Source organism: Haliotis asinina, chromosome 13, assembly GCF_037392515.1.
Source record: "Haliotis asinina isolate JCU_RB_2024 chromosome 13, JCU_Hal_asi_v2, whole genome shotgun sequence".
In the NCBI taxonomy this organism is placed as follows: domain Eukaryota; kingdom Metazoa; phylum Mollusca; class Gastropoda; order Lepetellida; family Haliotidae; genus Haliotis; species Haliotis asinina.
This window is the reverse complement of record NC_090292.1, coordinates 22,907,102-22,928,841: the sequence shown is the minus strand read 5'-3', so window position 1 is coordinate 22,928,841 and position 21,740 is coordinate 22,907,102. Positions and strand designations below refer to the sequence as shown.

The 21,740-nt window shown below is 39.7% G+C and overlaps 1 pseudogene; it reads left to right on the top strand.

Annotated features, from left to right (window-relative positions):
- Positions 1-15,687: 15,687 nt before the first annotated feature.
- LOC137259427 (BPTI/Kunitz domain-containing protein 4-like) lies at positions 15,688-18,700 on the top strand (annotated as a pseudogene).
- Positions 18,701-21,740: the final 3,040 nt, after the last annotated feature.

Below are 21,740 nucleotides of genomic sequence, written 5' to 3'. Positions count from 1 at the left end.
TTATCAAAGGTTTTAAACGATTCAATTGATGGATCACTTTTTGTGGATGATTTTAACATTTCATGTCGAGGTAAAAACATGCATACTATTGAACGGCAAATGCAGTTGTGTCTGAACAAGATAAATAAATGGTGTTTGGAAAACGGCTTTAAATTTTCTAAGTCAAAAACTAATTGTATACATTTCTGCCGTAAATACAAACCACATAAGGACCCTGAACTGTATCTAAACGGCACACCTATTAAAGTTGTTAAAGAGGCCAAGTTTCTGGGTCTTATATTTGACTCCCACTTGACGTTCTTGCCACATATTAAATCCCTTAAAGTTAAATGTTTGAAGGCACTCGACTTGTTAAAAGTTGTTTCCAATTCAAAATGGGGAGGCGATCAAACCACCCTACTTCACTTATACAGATCACTCATTCGCTCCAAACTTGACTATGGTTCCATTGTATATGGTGGAGCCTGTAAAAGCAGTCTCAAAATGTTAGATTCCATCCATCATCAAGGTCTAAGATTATGTCTTGGATCTTTTCGAACTTCTCCCGTTGACAGTCTCTATGTCGAGGCAGATGAGCCATCTCTCACTCAGCGACGTATAAAATTATCTGTACAATATGCTACAAAACTATACTCTAACAAATCTAACCCGGCATATAACTGTGTTTTCAATCCTCTGTATGAGGATTTATACAACAAAAAGTGTTCTCTTGTTCCACCTCTCGGACACAGAATTAAACCCTTTCTTTCTTCGGCCGGCATTGAGCTGGAAAACATAGCTCCTTCCCGTCTTCTTTCTTCTCCTCCTTGGCAATTGGTTAGGCCACAAGTTGACCTAACATTAAGTACATTTAAAAAATCAGAAACTAACGAACTACAATATAAACAAGAATATAATCAGTTGAAACATAAATATTGCGGTTATAAATCCTTATTTACAGATGGGTCTAAGGGCGGTGGCGCAGTGGCTTGTGCTACTGTCATTGGATCCAGAACAATATCTTCTAGATTACCAGACAATAGTTCTATTTTTACAGCTGAAGCTAACGCCATATTAACAGCCCTTAAATATATCCAAAGACATCCTAAACATAAACAGTACATAATCTATTCAGACTCTCTTTCTTGCCTTCAGGCTATTAAAAACCTAGCATGTAAACATCCACTTTTAATAGAAATTATTGAACTTTATAATTATCTTGCAACTGGCCAATACGACATCGTCTCCTGTTGGTTACCCAGCCATGTTGGAATCTCTGGTAACACATTGGCTGACCTTGCTGCTAAAGCAGCGCTCAACAAATCTGTATCACCGCTTCTTATTCCTTACAGTGATTATAAAGCCACCATTAGATCTTACATTCGTGATCTCATGCAGAAGAAGTGGGACACCCAGGTAGGTATCAATAAATTACATGCAATAAAACCATTTGTTGGTTACACCTACTTGGGATGTCGGTCCAGATTTGAAGAGGTCATTATACGACGATGTCGTATTAGCCACACTAGGTATACGCATGAATATCTTTTGAAAGGTGAGGATCCTCCGTTCTGCGTCCCTTGTGATGAAATAATCACGGTCAAGCATGTCTTGCTTGACTGTGTTGAATATTCCATCACAAGGGACAATTATTTTAAATCAAGAACTATGAAGGACCTTTTTAGTAATGTAAGTTCTCATTTAATTATTGCATTTTTAAACGAATTGAATTTATTGACTGACATGTAAATAAATAAGTATTTTATTATTGGAAGTTTGATTAGCAACTGAGATTGTTAGTGGCTGTATCCTCGAAGGGGGTTGAAGTACCGTAAAATTATTGTCCTCCTGAGAGGGTACGTAAGTCCCAAAACGATTTAAGTCAGATTCAATCTTTCACTTTTTTAATCGTAGAATATGTGTCATTTTAATTTGTGGCTAATCTAGCATACAGTCGCCAACAGCTGAGGGGATGGTGTAAATCCAGCCAGGGACCATGCAGGTAGCAGAGGTACTGTAAGTCCCCATGGTCCCTGGTATGGTGATCTACCCTCTGTTGTTGGCGATCTATGGCCTGTTTTTATATTGTATTGTCCAAATAATGCTACTGTTATATTTTTATAAGTTTCCACACTAGTTTTAATATTAACTGTGATAGTCTTGTGGTTTTACTGTCCTTCGTAGACAGGGTGTTCATAATATGCATATATATTCCTTTTTGTCATGTATGTTCTCGTCACGATATGGCTGCAATATTGCCGATGTGACGTTAAATATTAACTCACTCACTCTAACCTACTGAATGAATTTGAATGGTCAGTTCATGATGACCTCTGTGGAAGTGACCATTTCCCTACAATTCTAACACCTGTGAACCCATCTGATATTACCCCATTTTCCAGATGGAACTTTAAAAAGGCTAACTGGCCTTTGTATCAAACGTTGTGTTGTAGCAGACTTAAATCTGAACTTTTGTTAGAAAGTCCTGATCCTATAAAAGATTTCTCTGATGAACTAGTAAACATTGCTGATGAGTGTATCCCTAAATCTTCTGCAGTTCCACACATCCAAAAACCATGGTTTACAGATGACTGCAAACAGGCTAGGAAGGCACGGAAGAAAGCTGAGCGTTATTTCCGTCGCCACCCCATGGTCCATAATTTGAATAATTTCAAAATTTTAAATGCTAAGGCACGGCGTACTTTTAAGTACAGTAAGCGCCAATCCTGGCGCAATTATGTGTCGAAAATAAATTCCCGAACACCAATATCAAAGGTATGGAATATGATCCAGAAAATAAAAGGTAAGGGCCCTCACAATTGCATTAAACATCTCAAAGCCGAAGATGCATTATTAACTAGTAAATCTGATATTGCAAATAAACTTGGAGAAACTTTAGCCAAACACTCTTCCTCATCGAATTATGTACCTCAATTCCAAAAATATAAAGAACAACAGGAAATGAAATCTATTAATTTTAATTCAGATAATGGGTAAGATTACAATGAAATATTTTCTGTTCATGAGCTCTTTACTGCTCTAGAACAAGCTCGCGATACTGCTACAGGAGCTGATAACATACATTATCAGCTCCTGAAACACTTACCGGAATCATGTTTAGAGACACTGTTAAACATTTTTGATGATATTTGGACTTCTGGTAACTTTCCTTCTTCATGGCATAATGCTATAGTAGTCCCTATCCCTAAACCTGGACGTGATCATACCGATCCTTCGAACTATCGACCTATTTCGCTTACCAGCTGTGTTTGCAAGACCATGGAACGCATGATTAATAATCGACTTGTTTGGTACTTGGAAACCAATAATCTGATCACAGATATTCAGTGTGGTTTCCGTAAAAACAGAAGTACCGTTGATCACTTAGTACGTTTAGAATCATTTGTCAAAAACGCTCTAATTACTAAACAACATGCAGTGTCTATCTTTTTTGATCTTGAAAAAGCATATGACACCACATGGAAATATGGCATCTTAAAAGATTTACATGACTTCGGATTACGAGGTCGTTTACCTAAATTTATAGCCAAGTTTTTAAATGACAGACAATTTCAAGTCCGAGTGGGTTCCACCCTGTCTGATCATTACAGTCAGGATCAGGGTGTTCCACAAGGCAGTATTTTGTATGTGACCTTATTTAGTATCAAGATTAACAGTTTATCAAAAGTTTTAAACGATTCAATCGATGGATCATTATTTGTGGATGATTTTAATATTTCTTGTCGGGGGAAAAATATGCATACTATTGAACGGCAAATGCAGTTATGTTTAAAGAAAATAGATAAATGGTGTCTTGAGAACGGCTTTAAATTTTCTAAATCAAAAACTAATTGCATACATTTTTGCCGTAAATATAAACCACATAAGGACCCAGAACTGTTTTTAAATGGCACTCCCATCACAGTTGTCAAGGAGGCAAAGTTCTTAGGTCTGATTTTTGACTCTCATTTAACTTTTCTTCCACATATCAAATCCCTAAAAACTAAATGCCTGAAGGCACTTGATTTATTGAAAGTCGTGTCTAATTCAAAGTGGGGAGGGGATCAAGCTACCCTTTTACACCTGTATAGATCGCTTGTCCGGTCGAAGCTAGATTATGGCTCAATTGTATATGGTGGAGCCTGCAAGAGCAGCTTAAACCTATTAGATTCTGTCCATCATCAAGGTCTAAGACTTTGTCTTGGCTCCTTTCGAACTTCACCTGTTGACAGCCTGTATGTCGAGGCTGATGAACCATCTCTTGAGCAGCGACGTATAAAATTAGCTTTACAATATGTAACAAAACTATATTCCAATGAGTCAAATCCTGCGTATAACTGTGTTTTCAATCCTCTGTATGAGGATTTATACAATAAGAAATCTTCTCTTGTTCCGCCTCTTGGTTTCAGAATAAAACCACTTATTTCTGCTGCCAGCATTGAGCTGGATAATATAGCCCCTTCCCGTCTTCTTTCTTCTCCTCCTTGGCAACTGGTCAAGCCACAAGTTGACCTAACATTAACTAAATTTAAAAAATCAGAAACAAATGAACTACAATATAAACAAGAATATAATCAACTGAAACATAAATATAGCAATTATAAATCTTTATTTACAGATGGGTCCAAGGATGGTGGTGCTGTGGCTTGTCATTGGATCCAGAACAATATCTTCTAGAATTCCAGATAACAGTTCTATTTTTACAGCAGAGGCAAACGCCATATTAACAGCTCTCAGATATATTCAAAGACACCCTAAACGTAAACAAAATATAATCTATTCAGACTCTCTTTCTTGCCTTCTGGCTATTAAAAATAGTTCTTGTAAACATCCACTTTTAATTGAAATTATTGAATTGTATAATGATCTTGCTACTGGCCAATACGACATCGTCTTCTGTTGGTTACCCAGCCACGTAGGCATTTCAGGGAATACACTGGCTGATCTTGCTGCCAAGGCAGCACTCAACAAATCTGTGACACCACTTCTCCTTCTATATTCAGATTACAAAGCTACAATTAGATCTTATATCCATGATCGAATGCAGAAGAAGTGGGACACTCAAGTAGGTATAAATAAATTACATGTAATAACACCGTATATTGGTTACACCTACTTGGGTTGTCAGTCCAGATTTGAGGAGGTCATTATGCGACGATGTCGCATTGGCCATACGCGGTATACACATGAGTACTTGTTAAAAGGTGAGGATCCTCCGTTTTGTATCCCTTGTGATGAAAGAATTACAGTCAAGCATGTTTTGCTTGACTGTGTTGAATATTCCATCACAAGGGATAAATATTTTACATCACGAAGTATGAAGGATCTTTTTAGTACTGTTAGTTGTCATTTAATCATTGCGTTTTTAAAAGAATTACATCTGTTTCAGGACTTGTAAATAGATAAATATTTTATGATTGGAAGTTGAATTTGCAGATAACATTGTTAGTGGCTGTATTCTCGAAGGGGGTTGAAGTACCGTAAAATTATTGTCCTCCTGAGAGGATACGTAAGTCCCAAAACATTTGGAATCAGATTTAATCTTCCATATTTTTTAGCTGTAGTATATGTGTCATTGTAATTTGTGGCTAATCTTGCATACAGTCGCCAGCAGCTGAGGGGTGGTGTAAATCCAACTAGGGACCATGCCGGTAGCAGAGGTACTGTAAGTCCCCATGGCCCCTAGTATGGTGATCTACCCTCTGTTGTTGGCGATCTATGGCCTGTTTTTATATTGTGCTGTCTCACATATTGTGCTGTGACACTATTATTTTTTTTAAGTTTCCACACTAGTTTTAATAATAACTGTGATACTCTGGTGGTTTTACTGTCCTTCGTAGACAGGTTCTTCATAATGTGGATATATATTCTTTTTGTCACGTATGTTCTCGTCACGATATGGCTGCAATATTGCCGATGTGACGTTAAATATTAACTCACTCACGACTCGAATGCACATTACACCTTGGCAGAGCCGCGCTTTCAAGCGTTGCTTTTATGGCTTTATTCCAATTTGTTGCAACTTTAGCTCTGTCACGTATATTGATTCCTGTGTAGCGCGAATGTCTAATGTTGCACACCAGCATGTTATACATTTCCAGAATACCACATGAATCACCTTGCAAATGCTTTGTAGTTGTAAATATTAACGACGCCGGTATAGCCGGTGAACAGATTCATCTAAATTCCGCCAACCTATATCACCTGCGGTATTTGTTACATTTCGCACATTAATACCCATATAGCTCCACCAACAAATGCGCAAAGTGTGCGTTTTATACACTGTCTGACACAAGCTTTAAATGGTTTTCAAACGCAGTATAGAAATGCATTTTCTAAGGTGAATCGTAAGAGTGGTTGCCATTACATCATGACCGGGCTATGGTGGCATGATGACTGCTATGATATAGAAGAATTGAAGTTCAACAAAATTACACAAACCATCATGTCGGAGATTCAATCTGGACTGGTTACCAGGGGCAGCATTAGAATCACGTTTGCATTTTTTGGAGAGAGCGTTGGATCGGGTTTCCAACCATGTATAACATGCATAGATATCACAAAGTAAAAGGCTTCCAAAATACAATGGCGCGAGCGACTTCCACTGGAGACTGGGAGGAAGAAAAGTCTTCCACCGAGACTCCTGTGGAAGAAATTCAGACGGCCTAAAATCACACAAACCTTAATTGCTCGGCTATAAATTTGCCAAAAAAGAAACGGAAAAATTCTACGTGACGCGCAAGGGTCCCGCTATCCAACGACATGCAGGATGTGCGTGTAAGGCGGCGAATGCAGCTCCCAGGGGAGCCGTGCTGAAATATGTGATACAATCTGGGTGGGACCATACATGCTGACATATTCAACTCACCGCCAACCAACATAGTGGTGTGTTCGTTTTAAGCGTGTTTAGACTACTGTTAAATATACTTAACAGTAAAAGAAGCGCAACTCTGGCTTTTTGTTACGTTTTTTTTAAATTGAAGGCATAAACACGAACACTTAATGACATGTAAGCTTACTTTTATTTTGATTTTTCGAATATTGCGTTTGCATTTTTCTAACCCACAATAGTTACAGTACAGCGGAGCTCCACAACACATGAGACACAAACGGCGATTGGAGATAGCAACAGCGATGAAAAAAATCTGTTGTCAAGTGCAGGGAGTACGTGTCCCCACAGTGAGTGATGCCCGTGAATATCCGGATTAGAACTGGTCTTCAGTAATCCATGCTTGTCGTAAGAGGGATCAGGTGGTCACTGGATTGTCTGATCTGATTCTTTACACAGCGGACTATTGCGGCGTTAAGCAATATTCGTTATAACTAACTGAAGGGAACATATATAGTGGACAACTAATTTAGGGATATTGGTATTTTTATGAGTGATATTTCATCAGATTGTTAAAGGTCACATGCAACGTAAAACACAACTTTGCAGATTCTGGTACCTTTCGGTATGCACTTACCGAAGCAAATCATAAAAAATGCCAAATCAACCTATAAAGTTGAAAAAAAAACGTGATGAAAAAATGCCAGCGAAATCGGAGTTCAAACGTTTCACTAAATTCCCCCCAGCGCTGGGGAAAAACTGGTTTCAACAGCTGTGCTGCGCTGCGTCTATAACGCATGCGCAGTGAATAGGTTCGCGGAGCTTGAAACAGTATCCATGCCCAGCGTCTGAGGTCGTGAGCAGTAGTCTAATCTTGGTTGTGTACACAAACGTGTAAATAATCTACTTGTTACGTAAAAAGCTTGTTGATTGTGGTAAGCAGTCTCTGCCACAGAGAAAGCTCAGTGTCTGGTTTATTCACCCCTTTATGTCTGCCTGTCTGCTAAAGACAACATGCAGTACACAGCTTCAATCACTGACCACTTGCAATTTGAACTTAACACCTATAGACTGTGCGACATAAAGAAAATAAGTTGATTTATGACTCGTGCACCCGAGTCCTGTCTCTGCCACATTATGTAATTAGGCACGTGTGATACACGTACACATGACATTTTCTTATGTCTGTGGGTTGCAAACAAACTACATTCTTTTTTTCGGATGGCTGGATCTGACGGAAACTGGTGCAAACTCTTGTCAGTTTCACGTCCTGCTTTGTACTTGGACGAATGGCAGATTCCAGCCACGCAGTAGTTTACCATCTCTACTGACATGATTTTTCATTGGATCGAGTGCAAATTCAGAGAATATGTATTTTCCAAACCCAACATCTCTATATACATTCTTCATGGATAACGACTTCTTTTATTTAGTGTATATGATTTTGTTTGACAACAGTGTATGAATCCATACTGAAACGACGTATCAAGTACACAAAACAAGTTGTTATCCATAAAGAATCTTACTTTCTTGTGACTCGCTATACTTCTAAAATGCCCATCAAACAGATCATCTTTCTGTACACACAATGAACCCTTAGCATATCAGCAAATGAAACAGCCAATCGGAAGCCGTCGTTACACTTGAGTGCATATCCACCCGCTTTGACTGGGTTCGATCTCCCGAAGGCTTCGTTTCGGGGGAAGTAAGCCCAAGTACAAAAAACTACACTTTTGAATCGCGATTGTACGCTTATGTTTATTTTGTTTATTATTTTTCTCAAAAGCAGCAGTGTATATTATATGTCAGGAATAAGTGATAAATGTGTTTTAATTATGTTTGATATTTTGGTTGCATGTGACCTTTAATAAATAAATAGACCAGTATTCTTAATTTCAAAATATACATGTATCCAAAATTTACAAAGCTATTTTTGTCTAGCATATTTTAGTTCAAGAGTCAAGTCAAGATGTTTAGGTCCAAACCAATGCAATACGACTCAATCAAATGTTTCCCTGTGCACATGGCGACGTACACATCTAAACAAAAGGCACCCGTGGCGAGCCACCTCCTCGTGGTGGGTGCTGGGTCACGCTAAGAGCTCGCCGACACCCCCGTAGTGGACCCGGGGGGATATTTGGTCCACCAACCCGTTTGCCGTGGGTTGCGGCCCGTGTCGGCGGAGGAAGGGATCCTGGTGGTTGAGGGCAATAGGAGCTTGCAACCGTGTTCCTGTTGCTCAATACACCACTTTGGCCCTGACTTCGCCTAGACGGGTGGTCGAATGGGCCCGGTTCGACCAATCGGCTGGTCATGCCAAGCCCTGTGCATGGAATCTATGTATATTTATCATTGCACAAGTATAATTTGAAATGGATGTAATTTTGGTCTTGGTTATATTTTTATAAACATGTTTGATTTGAATTCTGACGTTCAAAACTTTGCCTAGAGTCGTATGCCCAGAAGGCGATGGCTCATGGGCCAATCTGGTGGATCAATTATTCATAATTCTTCTGCTGGAGTATATCATCCGGGTATCCTTGGTGCTGCAGGCTGGAGGCCCGCTTGCTTTAGCATTGTCCTTGTGATACTCCGTGGTGGGTGGGGAGCTCGGATGATGAAACCTAAATAACTCACCATGGCTTACGAAACCCCCACTAAAAAGAGTAAACGTCCTCTTGAAAATGACCCTGTTGATGACCTCAGAACGTCTAAACACATTGACTACTGGCCACGTTTTATTGTCATTGAGACCAAAGATAATGCACCTTTGAAGTTAAACCCTTTTGCGGTGTCTAAAGGTATTCAAGGCATTGCCGGTGATGTAAAGAACATTAGAAAATTACGTTCTGGTGCACTGTTGATCGAGTGCGCCAAAAGGCAACAGTCAACGAACCTTTTGAACACTGACACTTTCGTTGGCACTCCGGTTACTGTCACGGCCCACAAAACACTGAACACGAGCAAGGGAATCGTACGTGACCGAGATCGCTTACTGGCAGACATGTCTGAACTTGATATCGCTTCCGAAATGAAAGATCAGGGTGTATTATATGTCAAACGTTTCACAGCCCGTAAAAACAACACAACTATTCAAACCAATACCTATCTGTTTTCTTTCTCATCACCTAGTGCTCCAACATCACTTAAAGCTGGATACTGTAATATCAGTGTGGAAAAGTACATTCCGAATCCCCTTCGGTGTTTCAAATGCCAAAAGTTCGGCCACGGTGTCAATACTTGCACATTGTCTGTTGTGTGTGCTCACTGCAGTGAAAAGACACACACAACAGAAGATTGTGACAGTAACGTCAAAAAATGCATCAACTGCTCAGGCGACCACTCCTCATTTTCAAAACAGTGTCCTGTTTGGAAAGAGCAAATGGAGATAAACAGAATAAAGTTTACTCAAAACATCTCCTTTTCTGAGGCAAAAAAAATGGTAAAGAGGTCTGATCTTCCAGAAAGTTATGCTACAGTGGCAAAAACTTCATTGGAGTCTACCCCTAAAATAACAAAATCATCCACAGGCTGCCAAACTACCTTGACTTGGGTAAATTGTGATTCTCCACAGCATTTGTACCCTGCCATATCATCTCAGACTGAGGAATCACTTCCTAGTACCTCAAAGTCTTCTTCTGATCACAAATCATCATCTCAGTCACACTCAAAGTCTCAATCGACAGCTGATAGTCAACAAACTGTGAAAAGTAAACCGAAGCCAAAGCCTGATGCTTCAAAACCACAAAGTGGCAGAGCTCCTAAAGGGTCACAGAACAAAATTCAACTGTTTAATAAATACGGGTCTCTTGAAGACATGGACATTTCTGAAAACGTCCATTCTAGGGCACATAGCTTGTCGCCCTCCAAAAGAGTGCGGGGTAGATCCCCAATAAATCCCCCCAAAAGATAGTTTATTCTAATAATATTATACAGTGGAACTGCAGAGGACTGAGGACTAATTTACATGAATTACAGCTATTAGTCCAAGATTTTACACCTTCAGCGATATGTCTCCAAGAGACATATTTAAAACAAACAGATACATTTGACCTTCGTCAATTTAATGCATATCATTGTTTTTCACCTCCGGGTGATAGGGCCACTGGCGGATCATCCGTTCTAGTCAGACGGAACGTTGTTCAAAGCCATGTTTCACTTGATACTAATATGCAGGCTGTGGCAGTGAGAGTTACTTTACATGTAGCGTTTACGCTATGCTCTCTTTATATTTCGCCGTCTTCGACGTTTGCCAAAACTGATCTTCAAGCTCTATATGACCAACTCCCGAAGCCCTGTATTATAATGGGAGATTTAAATGGACACAACCCACTCTGGGGTAGTGTAACTACAAACACTAAAGGTAAGTTATTGGAGGATTTTTGTTCTGACAATGATTTATGTATTTATAATGATGGTTCCAGCACATATTTACATCCTGGTACAGGGACCTATTCTGCTCTCGACTTGTCACTCACAAATTCAGAACTACTAAATGAATTCGAATGGTCAGTCCACGATGACCTCTGTGGAAGTGACCATTTTCCTACTGTATTAAAAGCTGTAACTCCATCCGATGTTCCTCCATCATCAAGGCGAAATTTTAAAAGGGCTAACTGGGCTTTATATGAAACACTGTGTGCTGAAAAACTTCAACCTGGGCTTTTTATTGACGTTCCCGATGCTATTAAATGCTTCTCTGATGAACTGAATTCCATAGCTGATGAGTGTATACCAATGTCCTCTGTAGTTCCACACATAAGAAAACCATGGTTCAACGATGAGTGCAAACAAGCTAGGAAGGCAAGGAAAAAAGCAGAACATTATTTCCGTCGCCATCCTATGGTGCATAATTTAAATAAATTTAAAATTTTAAACGCTAAAGCACGGCGTACTTTTAAACAGAACAAACGCCAATCTTGGCAAAATTATGTATCCAAAATACATTCTCGGACACCCATGTCCAAGGTATGGAACATGGTGCAGAAAATTAAAGGTAAAGGTACTAAATCTACAGTCCATCATCTTAAACATGGAGATCAGTTACTTACGGATAAATCTGATATTGCAAATAAACTGGGTGAAACCCTTGCTAAACACTCTTCCTCTTCCAACTATTTACCTAAATTCCAGCAGTATCAAAAACAAGAAGAAAAGAAAACAATTAATTTCAATTCTGATAATGGGGAAGATTATAATGAAACATTTTCTATTCATGAACTCCATACTGCTCTTGATCAAGCTCACGACACTGCTACAGGAGCTGATAACATACATTATCAACTTCTGAAGCACTTACCAGAATCCTGTTTAGAGACGCTCTTGTATATATTTGATGATATTTGGACTTCCGGGAAATTTCCTTCTTCATGGCGTGATGCAATAGTGGTACCCATACCTAAACCTGGACGTGATCATACGGATCCGTCCAATTATCGTCCGATTTCATTGACAAGCTGTGTTTGCAAGACCATGGAACGCATGATAAATAATCGACTTGTTTGGTACTTGGAAACTAATAACCTTATCACAGATATACAGTGTGGTTTCCGTAAAAACAGAAGTACAGTCGATCACTTAGTTCGTTTGGAATCATTTGTAAAAAACGCATTAATTAACAAACAGCACGCTGTGTCGATCTTTTTTGATCTAGAAAAAGCATATGACACCACTTGGAAACATGGGATTTTAAAAGATTTACATGACTTCGGATTGCGAGGCCGATTGCCTCAATTTATAGCCAACTTTTTAAATGATAGACAATTTCAAGTCCGTGTGGGTTCTACCCTGTCTGATCATTACAGTCAGGATCAGGGTGTACCACAAGGCAGTATTTTGTCTGTTACACTTTTTAGCATCAAGATAAACAGTTTATCAAAGGTTTTAAACGATTCAATTGATGGATCACTTTTTGTGGATGATTTTAACATTTCATGTCGAGGTAAAAACATGCATACTATTGAACGGCAAATGCAGTTGTGTCTGAACAAGATAAACAAATGGTGTTTGGAAAACGGCTTTAAATTTTCTAAGTCAAAAACTAATTGTATACATTTCTGCCGTAAATACAAACCACATAAGGACCCTGAACTGTATCTAAACGGCACACCTATTAAAGTTGTTAAAGAGGCCAAGTTTCTGGGTCTTATATTTGACTCCCACTTGACGTTCTTGCCACATATTAAATCCCTTAAAGTTAAATGTTTGAAGGCACTCGACTTGTTAAAAGTTGTTTCCAATTCAAAATGGGGAGGCGATCAAACCACCCTACTTCACTTATACAGATCACTCATTCGCTCCAAACTTGACTATGGTTCCATTGTATATGGTGGAGCCTGTAAAAGCAGTCTCAAAATGTTAGATTCCATCCATCATCAAGGTCTAAGATTATGTCTTGGATCTTTTCGAACTTCTCCCGTTGACAGTCTCTATGTCGAGGCAGATGAGCCATCTCTCACTCAGCGACGTATAAAATTATCTGTACAATATGCTACAAAACTATACTCTAACAAATCTAACCCGGCATATAACTGTGTTTTCAATCCTCTCTACGAGGATTTATACAACAAAAAGTGTTCTCTTGTTCCACCTCTCGGACACAGAATTAAACCCTTTCTTTCTTCGGCCGGCATTGAGCTGGAAAACATAGCTCCTTCCCGTCTTCTTTCTTCTCCTCCTTGGCAATTGGTTAGGCCACAAGTTGACCTAACATTAAGTACATTTAAAAAATCAGAAACTAACGAACTACAATACAAACAAGAATATAATCAGTTGAAACATAAATATTGCGGTTATAAATCCTTATTTACAGATGGGTCTAAGGGCGGTGGCGCAGTGGCTTGTGCTACTGTCATTGGATCCAGAACAATATCTTCTAGATTACCAGACAATAGTTCTATTTTTACAGCTGAAGCTAACGCCATATTAACAGCCCTTAAATATATCCAAAGACATCCTAAACATAAACAGTACATAATCTATTCAGACTCTCTTTCTTGCCTTCAGGCTATTAAAAACCTAGCATGTAAACATCCACTTTTAATAGAAATTATTGAACTTTATAATTATCTTGCAACAGGCCAATACGACATCGTCTTCTGTTGGTTACCCAGCCATGTTGGAATCTCTGGTAACACATTGGCTGACCTTGCTGCTAAAGCAGCGCTCAACAAATCTGTATCACCACTTCTTATTCCTTACAGTGATTATAAAGCCACCATTAGATCTTACATTCGTGATCTCATGCAGAAGAAGTGGGACACCCAGGTAGGTATCAATAAATTACATGCAATAAAACCATTTGTTGGTTACACCTACTTGGGATGTCGGTCCAGATTTGAAGAGGTCATTATACGACGATGTCGTATTGGCCACACTAGGTATACGCATGAATATCTTTTGAAAGGTGAGGATCCTCCGTTCTGCGTCCCTTGTGATGAAATAATCACGGTCAAGCATGTCTTGCTTGACTGTGTTGAATATTCCATCACAAGGGACAATTATTTTAAATCAAGAACTATGAAGGACCTTTTTAGTAATGTAAGTTCTCATTTAATTATTGCATTTTTAAAAGAATTGACTTTATTGACTGACATGTAAATAAATAAGTATTTTATTATTGGAAGTTGAATTAGCAACTGAGATTGTTAGTGGCTGTATCCTCGAAGGGGGTTGAAGTACCGTAAAATTATTGTCCTCCTGAGAGGGTACGTAAGTCCCAAAACGATTTAAGTCAGATTCAATCTTTCACTTTTTTAATCGTAGAATATGTGTCATTTTAATTTGTGGCTAATCTAGCATACAGTCGCCAACAGCTGAGGGGATGGTGTAAATCCAGCCAGGGACCATGCAGGTAGCAGAGGTACTGTAAGTCCCCATGGTCCCTGGTATGGTGATCTACCCTCTGTTGTTGGCGATCTATGGCCTGTTTTTATATTGTATTGTCCAAATAATGCTACTGTTATATTTTTATAAGTTTCCACACTAGTTTTAATATTAACTGTGATAGTCTTGTGGTTTTACTGTCCTTCGTAGACAGGGTGTTCATAATATGCATATATATTCCTTTTTGTCATGTATGTTCTCGTCACGATATGGCTGCAATATTGCCGATGTGACGGTAAATATTAACTCACTCACTCCTGAGAGGGTACGTAAGTCCAAAAGCATTTACAGTAAATTTAAACTTTCCATTGTTCTTAATCGTAGTATATGTGTATTTTTAATTTTTGGCTAGATGTGACTAAATTGCTGACAGCTGAAGGGATGTTGTAAATCCAACTAGGGTCCATGCAGGCAGCAAAGGTACCGTAAGTCCCCATGGTCCCTAGTATGGTGATCTACCTTCAGTTGTTGGCAATCTGTAGCCTGATTTTATGTTGTATTGTCCGAATAGTGATATTAGTTTTAACATTCCACACTAGTTTTAATCCAACTCTAGTTGTTTTACTGTCCGTCGTTGACAGGTTTTTATAGTATCCATATATTTCATTTCAGTATTTAACGTTCTCGTCACGATATGGCTGAGATATTGCCGATGTGACGTTAAATATTAACTCACTCACTCACTCACTCTAAACAAAATCATAGAAGAGACAATGTGTGCAAACAAAATATCTCAAAAACTCTTTATTCTTTCATTTCAGAAATAATAAACTCAGCTTTAAATGCTTCAAAACTGTTCACACCGCATCGCCCTTTCGTTGGTAAGGACGCAACTACTAACAACACACCAACCCACCCAAAAAATACAACAAAATCGGATCTTTAAACTGACTGACTCGGCGTTTGTTTGCTTTGTACCCTTAACAAACAGTACCTGTTTACTGATGTTTAACTCTCTACAACTGTGAGCGTCCTTGTACGGAGAGCACACAGCCATGGGTATCCTGATCGTCCTGGTTGCCTGTGTACTGTTGGCTGGCTCGGAAGGTAATATAACGTTGTTAAAGCGAATACAGAGCGAATGTACATGTGCTCGAAACTCAATGGACTATATCGTTACCTTAATCATTTTCTGCATTTTCCGAATGGATTAATACCTGTAAGATTGCTTTGTGATTATCGAGGCGTCCTGGGAACAGAGGTTACACTCTTTCGTAAACAGGTAATCAGTCAATCGCCGTAATTACATATTGCCACCGCGTGCAGCATAACATACTATATACAACAAAATATTTCATGCCGGAATCCGCTAAAGGTGATTCGGTTCCGAATTTGGTTCACATTGTGCTTCTGTATTTCACAGACCGAGAATCGGGAGATTAACCTATATCGAGGGGATAGGAGTTTTGACTCGTCATCGTATCACAATTGCATAGATGATTGTTCATAACGTCAGCTGCTGGTTTGTTTGAACCAGACTCGACCTGTTATTCTAATGGTATAAAGTGTGATATGTCAGAGTATGACCACATCATAAAAAATGTTGTCCTCATAGTTTGGAAGTTTTAACCATAAAAAACACACCTGATGCATTTTCAAAATTGCCTCTGTTCAACTAACAGAAAATGGGTACCCGGTGGGATAGGTCATGGAAAAGGTGTATTATAAATTCACATTTATTATTATCGAAATCACCCGTCAGGTAAATGCATTAAATATATAAGGAAATCAGGCTAGTTTTAGACTTTCCAGGCAAAACATGACACACCTACAGTTGAATCCTGGCGTTGACCTGTACGATGTGTCTTTCTTTAGCTACTTCCGAGCCATGCAGACTGTGTTCGGAGATATGTCAATGTGGAAGTGACACAGAATGTTGGCCATGCAGATGCATCAGCTGCCCATGTAAGCATGTTGTCTTAACTGTTTTAATTTACAGCCGAGTTGAGGAACGGTCGGGGTAGCCCGGTGGTTAAAGCGTTCTTTCGTCACCGTGACAAACCCTTTTATTGGCAGTCTAAGTAAACTTATCCTCCGTACTTTTCGTTACACTCCACTACAGAGTCTAACAAAACCTAATGGGATTACGCGTCAGGTAACCTTTGAGATTGGCCAAGCAGCACGCAGCTTACCAAATCCCTAAAAGTGGACATTCGCACATACCGTTTCAACTTTTAATCTCGAAAAGATTCGTACCTGAACGATTCTGAACGTACCTGGATGCTTGCGTCTGGGTGATGCACACGGCGTACGTACAACCATGACAAGGGTGAGTAAACAGTCGCTGAAAATGGTATTTTTGGCAATATTCCAGAATGTCATCTTGCGGAAATATTATCTAATGGTAACCATGTCAACAGAAACCCCAAAGTGTATATACTGCATGTCAAATAACTGTGTTGTATGCGTATTTGTGTCGGTCATAGGCCGCTCGAAGGATACCTGACGCGACCTTCTATTAGGTTTCGTTAGACTTAGTGGTGGGACCCGTGAAGGCCTCGGGGTAGAATAAGCCTTCAGCAATCCATGCTTCCCATAAAAGGCGATTATGCTTGTCGTAAGAGGCGACTAACGGGATCGGGTGGTCAGACTTGCTGACTTGGTTGGGGCATGTCAGCGGCCCCAATTGCGCAGATCGATGCTCATGTTGTTGATCACTGGATTGTCTGGTCCAGACTCGACCATTTACAGACCGACGCCATATAGCTGGTATATTGCTGAGTGCGGCGTAAAACTAAACTCACTCACTCACCCAGTGGTGGAGTGTAACGAAATACACTGAGACTAAGTTTACTTAGACTGCCTTTATTGGTAGAATCTTTGAAGTTGTGATATTGATGGAACGTTGCTGAAAGCGACGTAAAACTTAATTCACTCACTTACTACATCCGAGCTATTATTATTATTATAACTTACAGCGGAGTTGACACACTGTCAGATCCCACGTTGACAGACACAATGTATGTCTCACGTACTAAGGCACGTCACTCATGGAACACAAATAAATATACCACAATCATAATTACAACAGTTTATAACGAACACGCACATATCGAACTGATGGGTATAACGAACAGTTCTGGTGTATATTTACAGTCGTAACGAGATATGCTCTGCTACCACTTTGGGTTCCTTATAACGACAGTTCAGTGTTATGTTCGCATCTGATTTTTGTCAGTTGAGATGATGAGTACATTTAGGGCCACGTTTAGGGACAAATGGTCCGTTGCAGTTTGAACCGGGCACGATTCTTAACATAAGAAACAGGAAACTACAGATTTGATAGCTGAATAAATGCATTATAGTGAACCTCGGTTACCTGAATTTATATATCCTTTCCCAATCCAAATAATGACTTCCGTTGTATGTATATTTTTTTTCCTTCTCTGTAGTACCAACATCAACTTCGTGTCCACCGTTACCACAATGCGCGGTACATTCGAAGCTGGATTGCAAGCAGGTAGGCGGGTGTACTGTCTGCACATGCGTGGTTCAGCGGTGTATCAGCGGAAAGAAAAAGATGGATGTCAGACTTGCGAATGCAATCCTCCAACAGTTTGTCCGTTACTAAAGTGCATACCGTGTGAAAATGGATACAAGATAATAGACGGCTGTCAGTCCTGTGAATGCAAGGATAACCAACAATGTCCTTCCATACGGTGTGAAAACGCATGCAAGTACGGACGGAAAGAAAGAAATGGATGTCAAACCTGTGAGTGTAATCCCCCTCCTGCCTGTCCTGTGTTCAGGTGTAGACCGTGTGAAAATGGATACAAGATAATAAACGGCTGTCAGACGTGTGAATGCAAGGCAGAATCACGGTGCCCCCGCGTACGCTGTGCTCGAAGATGTAAATACAGTCGGGAAGAAAGGGGTGGATGTCCAACCTGCAAGTGCCAGCCTCCGCGTTGTCGTAAGCAGCTGTGTCGTAAACGATGTCCCTATGGATATGTAAAGAGCAAGAGAGGGTGTAACACCTGCCGCTGCGAAAAAGGTGAGTGTCGGTGACTGTGTGAGAGTGTGTTTGTGTATGTGCATGTGTGATGCTTTATAGAACTTCGTATAAAAAAAACCCTTCATTTGTTTACGACATTCACTTGCAAAAGTAATCCACGTCTGCACACCTTTACAATTGCACACATTCATTATCGGTTCGTTACTACTGTCAAGTCATTGTGTGTCTGTGTGTGTGTGTGTAACATGATCACGAGTCTAAATTTCGCTATATGTTGCATGTAACATCTGCGTTAATAAAGGGTATCTTTTTTCAGGCCTCAGGGGTTAAGAGATCCAGCGAAAACCGTGATCGGAGGGCATTCTGCTTTTGAAAATAAAATTGCATGACATAACGCATTCATTATTTATTATAACAGAATAGACGTGGTGTGATGTGAGGCATGTCTTCGGAGGTATACATATAGTGTCTTGAAGCAGTTGTGCGTCTGTAATGTTCTGCAATAAGATTGGACCCAAGACGACCCCGTTAAGAATTCGTCTTCAGCAATCTACTCTTGTCGTTAGAGGCTACTAGCGGGATCGAGTGGTCAGGCTCGACCGACATCTGTCGGGAAGAATACGCTCATCTTGGCCAACACCCATTATGATCAGCAATCGATAATAACGTCTGAGTTCGCATTTTAGAAGTTGGGAAATACAATGAAAAACAACTGTTTTATACGTGAGTGCGACGTCTCGACAGCATCGGTACAGCAACGGTACAAGAGGACGTAAGAAACGTCGCACTCAAGAATAAAAGAGGCTGTTATCTATCCAATTTCTTCTTCAGTCACACACAGAGGCTCATGACTCTGCATGGAGAAAAGACTTCTAATGTACCCTTAAATCAGCGGATAATGAACTTTCAATTTGGATAGGAAGTGGAAATGTTTCAAGGTCAGACATCGTATGAACACACCACCATTTCCCTCTATTACCACCCCTAAACACAACGCATGGTATTCTCGTGCACAACTCACTAGCCCCATACACGTGCATGGGGTCCCATTCTTGATTTTGACAATTTTTCAAGAAAGTCGAGAAATCACTTAGAATATTAATTTCCATCATACAGGTTTGTTTATTTGTAGTAGTTTGTTTTAAAATGAGAATCGTATACATGCAAATTACATACAATACACCAATTATCTTTCAAAAGCGACTACGTTCCAGTCTCAAAACATGCAATAATATCATATCAACATTGACTGACTCCGATAAATCCCCTAAATACTTTTAATCGTAAATAAATCAAAAAGAAATGACGATCCCCTACTTTTTTTAATGGCATAGATGTCGAAAGGATTTTCTTATATTTACCTAAGGCACGAAAGAAGTCACTATCACACGACGTCAGATGCAGCAAGAAATTACATGCAGTTTGATAGTGTTGGTGTTTACACCGTTCTTAAACGTCTTGTGTCGTCACTGTGTACATCTGCGCTGTGAATGACGTTTAATATTTGCTAACACATACACAAAGTGCCGAATCATGCTGAGTCAACATCGGCGGTGCTCAGCTGGCTCGCAATGTAAATAATCGCCAGGTCCCTTTCTGTTAAATGGTGTAAGGGATATCTCTGTAATCTGTCACAAACTACCCTGGTGGGTTTCGCGCATCACACAGTTCTGGCTTCTCACCCGAGGTTGGTTCATTTCACCCGAGGTTGGTTCATTTCGGGCTTACAGAGAGAAGAAACCAGACAAATATCAGATGAGATTCATCCGAGGGGTAGGCACAGAGCCCATACGAAAACGACTGGAGTGTGAGAGATAATCCGGGAGATAAGAAATTCCATGATCACATGAAATATTAATTATCATGTCACACGTTAATGTATTCCATAACTAATTCCAGGGATTGAAACTGAATGCTGTAAAACGGGTGAGCTAATGACAAAAATGAAAAAAAAATTGGAATATATGAAAACAAGATGCTGGGTTACTACCAAAACATAGAAATCTTAATCAGATTTTTATTCCTTGAAACAAATAAATTAAATACATTAAATATTTTTCAAACTGATGAACAAATCAATCTTCCTGCCAGGAGAATGCAACCAACAGCACTGGCAACATATCAGTGAAAAGCTCCGAGTCCTATGACAGAAGCTGGACTGGGAACGGCTCTGCCTGGGATTACCCGACTTACGTACATAGTAAAATTAAAAGTTGTCCGGCTTGTAGGCGTGGCTTATTTATTCAAATATTCAGTGAGGAAAAACAGATCAGAATGCGGACACTGAACACAATGAAAATTAAACACATATGATAATCACATTTATATGTATCTCTTTGTGCAATAATTGCCATATTTAATATAATATTGCATTATTATGATATCATAATTATCATGTAGTATAATTATAACAAAAAATGGTCCTAATAAGTATTCAAAACACACATGGCGGTGGGGTGGCCTAGTAGATAAAGTGTTCGCTCTTCACGCCGAAGACCCGGAGTTTGGTTCCCAACATGGGTATAGTGTGTGGAGGCCATTTCTGATGTGCCCGCCATGATAATTCCGGAACAGTACTTAAAACTCATTCATAGACATTCATTCATCTAGTCAACCCGAGTTTAACGTGATCATCGAACCTGTTTGCAGGACCAAAACATCGTTTACGTGTGACCAGCCATCAAGCACATGGCACATTACAAACCAGGATAAAACAGGTATAACACCTGGCCACAGAGCTAGAGGAAGCAGAAGCACTTATGCATTAATTACCATCTCTTCTCCGGCGAATTCAAAGTAATCGAACATCATTATCATACATTCCTTGTGGACATTCTGAACATCTAAACGATCGCATCAAATTATTCAAATATTGAGTGATTAAGGAAATAGCGATAGATTCCATCAGTTTCCTGAACATACATGGGGAACGCTTCCCTCAGATGGTGCCCAGGTGTCCCTCCCCTTGACGCATATAAACCCCTCGGGATGTACATCTCGTCACACTTTCAGTACGGCAGTAAGAAAGAGGCAATTTAGTTGAATTGTTCAGGTAGTAGAAGGCCTACTTGTGCGTTGATGAGGACGTCCACG